The sequence below is a fragment of the Coturnix japonica genome, chromosome 2, assembly GCF_054131305.1.
Source record: "Coturnix japonica strain WE chromosome 2, WE-NBRP24, whole genome shotgun sequence".
In the NCBI taxonomy this organism is placed as follows: Eukaryota; Metazoa; Chordata; class Aves; order Galliformes; family Phasianidae; genus Coturnix; species Coturnix japonica.
In genome coordinates, this window is record NC_140664.1 from 11,494,083 (window position 1) to 11,508,336 (window position 14,254).

Sequence of the window (14,254 nt, forward strand, 5' to 3'; positions counted from 1 at the left end):
CTCCTGGAGCTCTTTCACAGGTGGAAGAAACAAGAGTAACCCACCCTTAGACTGGTGTCAGGCCCACTTCGGTGTGTGTTTAGCCAGCACAAGCAGTGAGAGGACCATGGCAGGAGACTGCTTTACCAGCTTTATTATCCTCCTTGTATTTGAAATAGTTTGCATCTTTGGGGGCCCTCATAAGAAGGACATTTCTGCTTGATGCATGGAAGAGCCAGAGGAAGCCTAATATCTAATATTCCTACTTTTCGTTATGCTGATGATATTGTGGTAGTTGGACACACTAAGAATCTTAGCACATATGCACAAGGTACCATTTTAAGGGCCAGAAGATGTAATTTTAGCCTATACCATATTTACTCAATTTATTTCAGAAGGCATCATTAATTTCAGTGATTGTTCTTTATCTGAAAATACCAAATTACCATCAATACAGTGTATCTCTAGCTCTGCCCAATCATCCCAAATTCTCCATTATCCAGTCAACATTAAACACTTATTTAGGGCTCATACTGGAATGAAACACTGACAGACTACCTAAATTCAAGGAGAATCAGACCACTAGTAAAATTTTGCTTAGTGGCATATCCAAAAAAATCTGTCTCTGCAGACTTTGAATAATTAGTTATACATTCTTTTACTTTTCTTTTTTTTTGCAAGAGGGATGTGTCAAACACAGATAAGCCTACATTTCAAGAAGCTATGCTGCAAAAACAGTCAAACCAGGAGACTGCATTTTAAACAGCGATGCTCAAATTACAGTACCGGCACTTTTGATTGTGTTATTGTAGTGCATTCATGTATTAAAGCCACATTACATATCTGTTAGGAGTCCCTATCAGCACAGAGTGTGCTACAACCTCTCAGCAGAAGTGCAAATTGACACTGTCATTGAAATATTTAAAGGCATTAGATTTACTCATAAGCATGGAATACTAGGAGCATCTGTAATGTAGATTTATGACTCACAAAAGCTTTCATAAATTCTAACATGAATGGGAGCTTGCTCAGATGTTAGTATCACCAAATATTTTTTACCATTTTATTTTTTTAAACTTCCTTTTGCTATTTCAAAAATCCACAAGTGGAAGTAGAGCGTGCTGTCTGTAGAAACAATTAGCCTGGACTGTAAGCAGTGCAGCAGAATGCTGCCATAAATAAAATGGCTCCAGACCTTGCAAACAGAAAATACAGAGAGCAAATAATCAGCTGCCCATGGGAAGGGAATTGAAAATAATATCACCTTAATCGAGCCCTTTATTTGACAGGCAGATAATGCTGGATAAGGATCTTTGTTGCAGGATTCATTCAATCTGTCAAGGAGCAGAAGCCAAGGGAGTATAAATTCCTAAATAATCAATGCATGTAAAGAAATCTACTGTTTTACTCATGAAATTCTGTCAGCAAAAAGACAAGAAGTGGGCTTAGTTGTAAGACTTCATTGCCTGCTTCTAAAACCTTTGTGCCTCCAACTGGTATTCAGGTCTGTTTTCAGAGCATCATTGCCTCAATGGCCTGCCAACTTCTTATCCAGACAGGATCTTCTGCTCTTGGCTCAAGGCCATGCCTTCAAGGGCATGTAGATAGTTGAAAATTCAGATATATTCTCTGGGGAATCACCAGTTAAAAGCTCTCTGAAATCTGTTGGCTTTAGGGCCTTAATTTGTTTTGCTACATAGAAAACTCTTCTTGTTGTATCTCTGAATTCTTGCTTATCTCTCTTCTGCTCCTGGATCAGCAGTAGCACTGGTCTGTTGGGCTGGAAAAGTGGGAAGGGGAAAATTATCACTGGTAGGAAGTGTTCAGACTGAATTCCCACGGTTGAAAGAGTGGGGGAAATACACAATTAACACAGGCAACAATACCACGACTGTTACATTCTTCTGGAGTTATTCCCTATTCTTACTGGTGACCTTGAAAGTACAAGGATGCTCCTGACTGCTACCCATTTCCATAGTGGACCCTTTATCTCTGGGTCTCAGGGTCCACAATTTGATAAAAATAATGTAATAATTGTACATGTATAGCAATAGCAAGATACAGAGTGACTTAGTTATAAAAATGAAGGAGAAAGTAGCACAGCAGTCCCCCTATACTCCAACATCATTCGGAAAATATCAGATTTTTTTATGTTTTGAGTTTCATATAAATTTTGAATGTCAGGGCCTAATTCTTCTTTCATGCCTCTATAATTCAGAAGTAACATGAGAGGAGAAACCACTGAACCTCAGATGAAAGGTATTTGTTACTGTTACAACTTCCAATTTTAAAAGAAAATATTTTAATTATGATGCAATGCAGTGGGAGTTAAAGAAGCTTACATTTCTATTTATTTTACATCGTGCCCAATCCCTTTCCTTTTTTTATTGAATTCCAAGTCATCTCTCCCATTGATTTCATCATGAGCACACTGTACCATGACTGAGTTAACATGGGAAAGTACAACAGGTCCATATGGTGGATATTAAGATATAGCACTTAATCAAGGATAAAACCTAATTCTGTGATCACACAGAGGTATATCAGAACTGCTTCCAGATTAGGTAGGAGTACTGTTTTTAGTGTGACAGACACTTAATTCTCATAGAAAATCAAAGAAAAATAGCTTCATTTATCTGATTTTAAAATAACATTTCAGTATCTGTGAAAATAATTGCTTATTCATCCTTGAGAAAGCATTGTATTGTCTATCTAGTGAATCTAACCTCTTGATTTTGGGGTGGACATGCTCAAGCATAAACAGAGGAGAACAAACACTCCCTACTGCAGAAGCTGGTAGCTGAGATGTGCTTTGGACACGGTGTTTGTCCTAGCTGGAATGTATTAAACAAGTCTTTCACTCCTATGAATGGGAGTTTCAGTGATGCCACTGGAGGTTTTCTGAGACAAGGAGGTTCCGGTCCTATCCCCCTATCCCTATGTTAACATCCATAGAAAGGAAACTCCCATTCCTCCCAAAGTTGTCATTGTGAGGTTTATAGGAGGGGACTGAGGTTACTAGCTCTGATGGCACTCCCCTTGAAAATCAAAGCACCCCCTCCAGCAACCATACCACAGAAATCTTCAAACAGAGAGCTTAGCTGCTGAGTTCTCTCCCTTTTGGTGAGCTGCAGTTTCTCCAGAAGGGCGTGCTGTAGATGGGCCCCGGTGAAAGCAGTCACAGCCTGTATGAAAAATTACACATGGGGCTTTACTCTCGTGACCCCACTGGGTGGAATTAAACCTATGTTTTCTTCAGGTCCATTTGCTGCTTCCCCAGCTCCCATGTAGTCTCATGAAAAGCAACCAGCCTTGGCTGCTGGTAGACTTTAGACACAAGGAAAAACTTTTTCTCTCAGAGAGTGGTCAGGCATTGGAATGGCTGCCCAGGGAGGTGGTGGAGTCACCATCCCTGGCAGTGTTCAAGAGGCGTCTGGATGAGGAGCTACGAAATATGGTTTAGTGGCTTGTGGTAGCAATGGTAATGGGAGGACAGTTGGACTAGATGATCTTGTAGGTCCTTTCCAACCTTGTCATTCTATGATTCTATGATTCTAAGTGCTGCATGGTGTGGAGAGGAAGTCTGGAGGTGGCTAACAGTGGTGCCACAGCAGGTATGCTGGGAAATAATCAGGGAAGGGATAAAACTCGTGGATCTCAAGCTCATGTTGCTCTGAATGGTTCATGGGAAGACAGCATTCAGTCTTAGCAAGGCACTGGAAAGGATGGACATATCTTTTGTTTTTTATAGGAGGACACAGAACAAAAATGACAGAGATTCTCTGAGATGTAGAACTAATTGTGCATGATTTCCACACAAATATGTGTTTTGTTGATGACCTCTCTACATTCAGAAAAAGATGACCTACAATTCCACGTTATTCTGATTGTCATCTTTGAATGGCAGCCTAATGCCATAAAGCATGCCTGAATTCAGTTCCACAGAGATGTATTCTCTCTGTCAAATTTGGTTGAAAATGGTCTAACATTTGTAAATTTTTGTGAAAGCAGAAGCAAGAAAGGTCTAATAGATAGACACACACAAACATTAAAGTTCACCTAAGCCTTATTTCCTAGAGAAATTAGGGAAAGTAAATCCCTAAAAAGTAAATAGTCTAAATGTAGTGTTGGTCACAGTTTGTACATATTCCCTATAGTTCAAAACCCTTCGTGGACACCACAGAATAAGGGTAGGGTGGCAGAGATGAAAGCTGCCTGGATGCAACTTACTTGCACACAATTGCCACTGTGATGGCAGCTGCTGCAGGCTGCCCTGAAGCTGTCAGTCCTCCAGCTGAGCAGTGTGGCCAGATGCGGGGAGCTGAGTCCCATGAGACATGCAACATCCTTCCTCTAACTTTCATCAGACTGAAAGAAAGAAAACACTCTCTGCCTCCAGCTCATATGCTTTTGACAGAACTACCCATCTGCAATCTTTGTTCTATTTATACTGAAGGTCCTGCTTGACCCAAGACTCCTAGAAGTGCCCATTTTCCTAATTTAGAATTTCCCTTCTTCCTGCTAGAAATGATCATGAGAGGCAGTGTGGCTATTTTTCATAGCATATGACCGCCTTTCCTCCTTGACTTGAAACTGTGTGCAGCCTTCATCCCATTCTGCTTGGACAATTTGAGTTTACTCCAACTAGAGTACATCCATTTTTGTGACTAGATAGCATCAGTATCTGACAGCTTAATTCCCATAGTTAGTAGTCATGTAATGATTACTTTAAGACAATAAAGCACATTAATTATAATTTTTCCTTTGTTTGCATCATATATCGGTATGGCTGAGGATACACAAAAATGCAAAAGATTTTTCTCATTCTCTTGCAGTGATTCCAGCCGTGATATTATCATCCACTTCACAGTTCAGAGACCCAAATGTCAATGATTAATTGCCCCAAAAACCTGCTCTGAGTCTTCCACTAGTGCTGTCATTCAGCCTTTACAAGGGATAACTGTCCCTCACATTTCTCATACTTCACTGTCGTATGTGATTGACATTCCTGGGAATTATTTGCCCACCCTAAACATGTTCCTGGGCTGTTGATGCTGCAGACGTAGAAAAGAGGAACACAGACCCCTGAAAAGTGTCAGATGGCCATCTGCCAGCCAAGGCACAATATGGTGGCTACTGCCAAGCCAGCTGGGTCCTTGCTCTTCCAGCTGGTACAAAAGTTGCCAGGCAGTCTCCCATCCAAGAATCTTCAAGCATTTGGGGCTATAATCTATGCCATGTGTTCCTCTGTTTTTACTGTATAGTGGAAAATAATTTATTCAGATATGCTAAATTGAATTTTTTACTTTCCACAAACAGTTCATTGTGAAACTAAGTTTTTGGCATTAGCTAGGAAATGTGGCACTTTGCTCATTGTGTAAATTATTATAATAGTCCTTTTTTGTTTAATCTAAATATTATAGCTCATTTATCTTCTTGGGTGTCACAACCAGCACTACCCTGCCCAGTTTTGCTGCTGTCTACCAGTTAAATGGTTATTACTCAAGCATTTTGGAAATAATTTGTGGATTTTTATTTTTTATTTATTTTTTTCATTCTTTTGTCCAAAGGAGCCCCTCATATTTCTCATATTTTCTTAGTTTTTAATGGGCATTGACAGCCTATATCATCACGATCACAGCCTTTCTCAGAGCTGAAGAATTTCTTCTGAGCAATTCAGTGTCACCCAGTTCTTGAAAGAATTGAAAATGGCCCCTTTTTCCTAAAAGAGATGTTGTCAGCAAATTAAAAAATGGGAATAGAGCCTAGGACATTTAGTCTGAGATTCAGAGATCTTTACTGCTTGAACGGAAGGAGAATTTGCTACTATTAGCAATAGCATGTGGCTTTTACTACTTCTTTAGTTTCTATTCAGACATTAAGTGATAACTAAGTATATCCAAATTATGTTTGTTTCTAAGCCCTTTCTTGGAGAACAAAGCTCACTTCAGTTTGCATGGATATAAAAATCTATCACCATCATTTTCATTTTAATTTCTCCACGCTTCCTTAAAATTCACTTTACTCTCCACAGTTCCCAGCACAAAAATCATAAATGAATAGACACGTACAGTTTTGTTTTCTGTTGTGCACTGATCTTCAGGAATTCATTTGTTCTTCTGTATTTGTTGTGTGACTATGTAGGAGTCTGTCCTATTTCTCTAGGGAAAAAAACTTTTATCTTTTTATCCTTTTCCACCACTGACATCAGGGAGCGAGTTTGCATCCATTCCATGACAGAAACAATTCTCACTAATGTTCTCATACCTAATAACTGAGCAGTCACAAATAAATCATTTCAGGAAAGCTGCTTGGTCTCTCCACATTTCATTGAAATGACTTCCAGACTCTTTTCCAGCCAAGCAAAAAGAAAATCTCTTTTTATCTTTCTTGTTGTTGTATTTTAATTGAAGTTTATCACTTTCTTTATACTGACTTCCCAATGTCTCAGCCTTTTTGCATTAGCAGGGGCAATCCTAGAGATGTGTAAAAGTTTTATTTGAACTAGAAAATCCTGGAAGCAGACTTGCTGTGAATTTCTCTTACATTTGCAAATCATCAGTGAAATGCGAAACTCTTGTGTCTACTGAGTAAGTCTGCAAGTCTGTATCTGTGGTGACTCCACATGCGCCAAGACTTCCATGGTTGTTCTCAAGGCATTTCCAGGGAAAATGCGGTTGTCCCTGAGAGACCACTCACAGTCTTCTGTGGTTTTCTTACACTTGTGCCGTCTGTTGGAACAGAAAATTCATGCAGACCTTTGTAATACCCCTTGAATCTTAAATGTGAAACATTTCCTTGTAGCTTAAATGGAAAATGGATGTGGGCCAACCTCAGGCGTTCTGGGGGTATGAACTCAAGCATCAGTCAGTCCTATTTGTTGCAGTGCTGCTTTAAAGCAAAAGTAATTTTGAAACCAGGTAACATAACATACTGAACTGCATCCTGAAGGAACTAATGTCCAAGAGAATTATCAGCTCCAGCAGAGGGGTCAGACTGGGAGCAATGGCATCTCAATCCATGATATCAAAGCTCAGCCTCCAACACCTAAACAGAGAATTTGTCCCTGCAATGACACTGGACAATCATACAGAGTGAGGGAAAGATCGTATTTGTAGATGTTATCACATATACTTCCTGTAGAAGCATCCTCGATATTACTTACAAGAGACTGTGAGTCTTTAGATCTCCCTGGAGCAGTGCTTGCCATTCTGCAGCAATATAAACTTAATCTGCAGAAGAAACTGATAATCCAATGCTTGCATTATTCAGGTAATCCTACTGGACAGCTTCAGCAGCCCACTGGCATTTAATGCTTATGTACCACATAAAATCACAGAAACAGTTAAAATAGTCTAATATCACAACATGATAAAATAAAATTATATTATCACTGTAATTCTTGCCTGAATCTTAAAAGTGCTAAACTGTCTGTTCAGATATCTTAGATATTTGACAAAGAGGCCCCAGCAAATCTTGCTGAAACAAATGAAGGAGGCATCTGCAACAGGGTAGAAGTCAGCTGCAGATCAAAACTGTCAGTATCTGGATGTCTAAACCAAAGCTTCTAAGCTCCCATTAATATCAACAGAGAAGGCATAAGTCTTGAGTCAGTGGCACAGATTCAGACACCAGGTGCCACCTGAGATGCCCTAAGGGTCTCCACCTCACCCCCAATACTGCCCTCAAGAGCATCTCAGGCCCTGGGCAGTATCCACCAGTTGTTTCCATGTTCCTGCAGCTGTCTAAGATACCCTGGGCATTTTGATTTCTTGATGCCTGCATGGGGGCAACTGAGTCAATGCCTGAGCCATAAAGCCAGGAGGACTGGGAAGCAGTTTGGAAGAATTATGTGGATTTTTCAATAAAACCATGACTTGAGTCAGAGAAGGAATACCTCCCTGAGTGCCAGCACCTCTTCTGGCTACATTATGTGTCAAACAAAGGAGCTTCATCCGCTTTCTTCACCTCTGCCCCTAGTAAATCCAAAGTGTTATATTTGAGTTTAATGCATCTTAAGTTAGTTTATTTGGAACAAGAGAAGCCACAGCTGCAAAAAAGACGCTGTAAATAGTGAATGGATTAGCAGCATCCAGCTACCCTGCTAACTTGAGCTGTAGCCCATACATCCCAATGGGCCATTTACCTTGTGAGCAAGCATATTTCCACATTCAATGGATAGACTTTGTTTGTGTATGGAATTCAAATTAAGAGAATACATCAGCTATTTTGTGGTGAAGACAAATCTATAATATGTAATAGTGATTTCATTTTTAAGATAGATTTTAAAATGCCTCACTGAAAGGGTTTAAGTCTCTCTTTAAGAATACACGAAACCTCATAATTGACATTCCACAAATACAGTCACTTCAGTGATTGTTATCCTTCTGAATAGCAACTTATAGGTGGTAGATTCAGTCATAACGCTGCAAATGGTGACAGAACAGAAAGAACTTCTTTAGAACATTTATAAATGTACCTGCATTCTGCTCGTACACTGAGTTGCATTTGGGTTCTTGTAGCGTTTTGTTTTGGATATCATGCTGATGCACTTCTGCTCATCAAAGACAGGTTTCAAGAAAGTTAGACTTCAGTGTTCCCTCAAAGCACTGCATATCTGTTTCTTTTGTGGATGAGTGTCAGCAGACCTAGGGAAACAGAGAATCCCTACAGAGATTCTTGTGCTTCACAGTGAAATCATGGTTCTGATCTGGCATACATACAAGAAGCTGGAGCATCTGATCCCAATAGTCCAGCACTTTTGTAAGAGCTAATCTTGCAAAACTTGTGGACATGCTTTCTTCCTAAATTAAATCCCCATTAAAGACAAAAGAACTACTGCAAAGCTTTGAAAATACTTGTGGGTTTCAGCTACATCAGGTTTGCAATGATAGAGTGGCTGTGATGTGATTTTTATTAACTCTGAAGATGTGACATTTTAATTATACATTTGTTACCCGCTAACAGAGGCATGCAAATACTGAGCTGCTTGTTATACACAGAACTTGCAGTACATTTAGACTGTACAGTTATTAAAGCATTTCTCTAGACATTCCCTTTCCTTCTCGGATTGTTATTGGCTTTTCTCAAATATTTATGAATATTTATGAGGGTACTTGTATATTAAACAAAGTCCATCTATAATTCATCCATTTCTCTGGAAATAGTTGTTTTCTGTGAAATCTTTCTTAGTGCTTCAAAGTGCTCCAGAGGGATCAGTAAGTTTGACCACAGCATTGTGGAGTACATTCTATAGAATATATATAAGCTTTTAGTCATCGCAGCAACTGCAGTGCAGTAGATCGAATAACCATCTGAAGAAATGCAGGAATAGAATTCTTTAGTCTGTCTCCAAAAACTGTTCTGTAACAGCTTTGCAAAGGTGTTCTCAGCTATCAGACCTATGCTAAATCAGTCAACAATCTTATGCTAGTTAGTTAGTTGATGATTTGTTTTTTAAATTAACAGATCTTTATACATTCAAGTCTACACAGAGTAAGTACACTGATTTATTGGTCTAATACAATTTACTCTACAAGAAAAAAGGACTTATATATTTGGCTTCAAAGGAAGCAAGTCTAGACCATAAAATTATAAACAACGTAAAAAACACTGGTAAAACATAATACCTGGAATGCACTGCCCAGGGAGGTGGTGGAGTCACCGACCATGGGAGTGTTCAAGAAACGTTTGGATGTGGTGTTGAGGAATATGATTTAGCCGGGAAGTATTGGGAATGGTTGGACTAGATGATCTTCTAGGTCTTTTCCAACCTTGATAATTCTGTGATACCTATCAAAACAGCATGGATCCTACTCTACAATGTACACATCAATTTACTTTTATGCTATAAGTGCAACTTTTACTAATGAAAACATAATACACCTGGTCACTCTGAGGTCACACTGAACTAATGAGAATAATAAAAAAAAAAGTATCAGCTATAATACTATCACATACATTTGTATTAGCCATTCCTAGAATTAACCTGAATTTCAAAAAATTAATAAAAGTACTGTATTTCAACATGTTTGCAAATGGATTTAAAGCAAAATTCACCAGCATAATTCTCAGAAATACGCATAAATGCATTCTTGATTCTAAGTTTTAATGCTGGCGTACACTACAAAACAGATACACTTAGAGACAGTGTAAAATTGTTGTTAATATCAGTGGAAGCAGAAATAGGCCAATGCTGAAAAATCCATTTTCGTGTTTTGTTAGACTGAATGCTTAATAAATTGCCTACAACCAAGAGTTCACTTAGGTCTCCTAAGTGGTTTTATAAGATGATTTTCTGTTTTCTTTTTTTCTTTTTTTTTTTTTTTTCCCTTAATGTACTTAGTTATTCATGATTGACACTACACAGATCAGTGGTAGTCTATCATAGAAATGACTAAATGAAGTGCAAGCTAAAGGTGTCTTGTTTAGCTCTGTTGGAGACAAATCACACTTCAGTTTTTCAAACCACTGGAGACCGATTTCGCATGTTGTCATGCACTTTTCCAATGAAGCCTGGCGTATCAACACCATTCTTTTGCTGTTTACAAGGAAATTGAGCAAAGGAAAATGATTTTCATTTTCAGCCTCCAGCCAGCTGTGAAGTCAGACAATGAAGCATGATGCTAAGTGCAGAACAGCGGCTTGTTTGATAGACGGTAAGTAATTTAATAGCTTTAGTCCAGAAGTGGTTTTATGTTGTCCTTTGGCTTCAGACAATAATATTTCTTTTCCTAAGCTGTCTTCCTGTGATGGAAAAACTAAAAACAGCAACAAAACCAAAACAAAACAATAAAGGAAAAAAAGAAAAAGAGAAGAAAAGCCATTCATTCCACTTGTATTTACTGTGAAAAGATGAAGCTCTCACAACTCTATAGAGCAGAGAGCCTCCAGGTGTATACCAGATAATGGATGTTTCATTTCATTTCATTTCCTTGTCTTGTGCCTTCATGAAAGGAAACACAGTCATTGCCTTCAGCAACGCTGCTGCAGGATGTTGACCCTCACAGCATATCTCAAATTAGGCAAGTGTACTATTTCTGTTTAATGTTTGAACATACACAGGATGGACAGACTTTAGTTTCTATTCCCTATAAACCAGATAGAAATATTACATATCTATGTACTCACAGCAGACAACTTGAGAATAAAAAGGTAAAACTGAACTAATTCTTGTAGAAATAGCTATGTCATTCATTCCTTCCCTTCTGTGTGAGAATGAAAATAAAACAGTTCTGTATGTAGAAGTGAACACAACATGTCTTGAAGACTTTAGACTTAAAAGATCCTGTACTCTGTCTAATCCTACAAATGGTGTATAACAAACCCTCTCTTACCAGAAATGCCATTATTTGAGTCAGGATCATGTTCAGCTTTAACTGATGTTTAAAGTACAGAACCATGTGGCTTCCCCAAGGCCACACAGCTCAGCAGGACTTAGGTGGCTGGGACAGAATGCGTCACTGGGAGTGATTTTTTTTCTACTTTTGTCCAGCTGAACTCCATGGCCTTGCACAGTCTCTAGGAATTTTGATCTTGTTCATGTCAGCGGCTCTACCATGTTTTCAGTAGCTAGCCATTCAGAAGTGGATGCACTGCATATAGCCATTACTCTATATTTGAATGTCTTGATGAATACTTGTTTGCACTGAATCTTATGTTCAAAATTACATCTTGAGCACCTCCACCATTCTGTAAGTATAGACTACCTTTTGTGATCTGAGGAATCCTAAAACTTATGACCAAATCTTTTTTGGTCATACTGTCTTGAGTAGTAACTTCAACGAAATACTGTGTAAGCAGGTTGCATAAAGGCAAAAAAAAAAAAAAAAAAAAAGACCAAGATGCCATGGCAGATTTCTTTCCCTCCTTCCTTCCTTCCTTCCTTCCTTCCTTCCTTCCTTCCTTCCTTCCTTCCTTCCTTCCTTCCTTCCTTCCTTCCTTCCTTCCTTCCTTCCTTCCTTCCTTCCTTCCTTCCTTCCTTCCTTCCTTCCTTCCTTCCTTCCTTCCTTCCTTCCTTCCTTCCTTCCTTCCTTCCTTCCTTCCTTCCTTCCTTCCTTCCTTCCTTCCTTCCTTCCTTCCTTCCTTCCTTCCTTCCTTTTTTGCTTTCTTTCTTTCTCACTTGCTTTTTCTTTCTTTTCCACTTTCTTTCTTCACCTTCATACGAAACTAAAGACTCGGTAAAAAATATAGGGTGCAAATTAGACAGTACATGAGCACTTTCTTCTTTGAAAGAAACATTTTTTTAAACCAATTTTTTATCCAAATTTCACACATGCTTAGCCCTGCGAAACATCAGTGAGTTACTGGAGAAAATCAAGGAGGGAGCTGAAGGAAAAGGAAGTGTTGAAAGTGGAGGTATATAATGTATTTATTGGAAGTAACCGTAATGAAGATTACAAGCTGGTAGGATACCTGAATCAAGAGAGATAAGAAAAAAAAGGGTCTTTGGAAATAGAAGAGAAAATGCTGAGACATTAAAATGGACTCATTGCTGCTGAAGTCCACATTTAATAAAGAGAAAAAAAGGTAAAGAATTAGAAAATGTTGAAGACAGTGGTATGGCTGTGAATTCCATTTTCTTTTAATGTGCACTTTCTTGGTCACTAGGTGAATAAACCAACCAGAGAGAATATGCAGCTTAGATCATATGCCTTATGTTCTTACTCTCTGAGCAGCTAAAGCCAGAGCACAAGTAATAGCAAAAAAATAAAAAACAAACCAACAGATTAATAAAAAAAAAAAAATTCAAGTTGTGTCAGAGAGAGAGCCAAGATTACAGAAGTAGTCATAGTTGTGTAAGGGGTCAATAAATGAATCACAAAAGAGCAAACAGAAAATGGAGTGGACTGAAGACAGAGTAGTGAAAGGAAAGCCCAGAGGGCTGGGTGGGGGCAGGAGTGGGTGTGAAAGGGTGAGGAAAACTGCTGAGGGCAGCAAGCCATGGCCAAAGAGATGGGTCTCAGTTTGAGACCCATAAAGGAATATTGTTCAGTAGAGATAAGGTTATGGGTATGAGTGAGGAAGTCACTGTACAGTAGATTGAAAAGGAGATTAAAGAAAGTAAGTGAATGACAGGGAATTGGATTAATCAGTGATGTGGAGTAGGTGTAGGGGTATGAGATGAAATGAGGAGAATAAAGCAGCTATAAAAATCAACTTGACACACTGGTATAATTAAAAAGAATAAGTGATGTCAGAAGGTTGGAAGAAAAGAGTCAAAAGTCAGACGGAGACCACTCAATGGTACATGAAGGAAAGAAGACAGTAGAAAAAGGGGATATGTGGAACCAAATGCTCTTACTGCCAAATTTTATCTTGGACATTTGTATGAGAATAACAGCAGATACTAGCTGGACTTTGAAGACTGGAAACTGTTACAGACATGAAGAATGGTAAGCGATAGAGGAGTTCATTATGAGGGTACCCAGTTCTTCAGAGGTAGTTAAAAAGCTTGGTACAAAGATGCACTTAGGAAGAGAAGAATACGTAAGCTGAAGGAAACCACAAGTCAGGAACAAAGCTCATCTATTTGAGGAGCATAAGTGTAGCTAGAATAAATGACTACAAACTACAGACTTTGAAGTCTGCAAAACCATTCTTCCATTCTTGTGGTTATCCAAATTGTCAGTTTTTCAAAGATTTTTAACATTCATGTCTCTGGAATTATCAAGACAATCCTTTGCTTATTCCTGCCATGAATCTAATGTATTGAAACTTAAATATACAAAAGGCAAAAATATTCCTTGCTCAGAAATACTCACTGACATCACAGAATAAATAAGCAAATAACATTTCTAATTTGATTCAAAGCTCTCGAGTAATGCTTCATGCATAGAATACTGAATGCTCATGAGATAAAACTCAAATGTTAATCCATGAATTATGCAGTCCTACCAAAACTGAAGAATAATCTAAAGCAGTCATTACAATCCTGAGTAGTATTAACACAGCTTTTCAATACTCTCATATTGTCATAATGCTATACTAGCTAATCACCTGATTGACAAGATGCATCATAAAATATTGTGCTATATGAAAAGTACTCACAAAAAGCAATTTTCTAATGTTGGAATCAGAAACGCCACCCAGCAACGTCCCTTGAAACCTCTGAAAACTGAAATCTCTGAAAAAGACCTGTTGCTCTAAAAGACAGCCATAATGTGAGGAAATATGGTCAAAGTATTAAAGTTTGTTGAACACACATCTGAAATGCAGTGTGAAGGAAAATGCACTGGAACAGCTCCAAGAAACTAGATGACCAAAGAGTGCATTC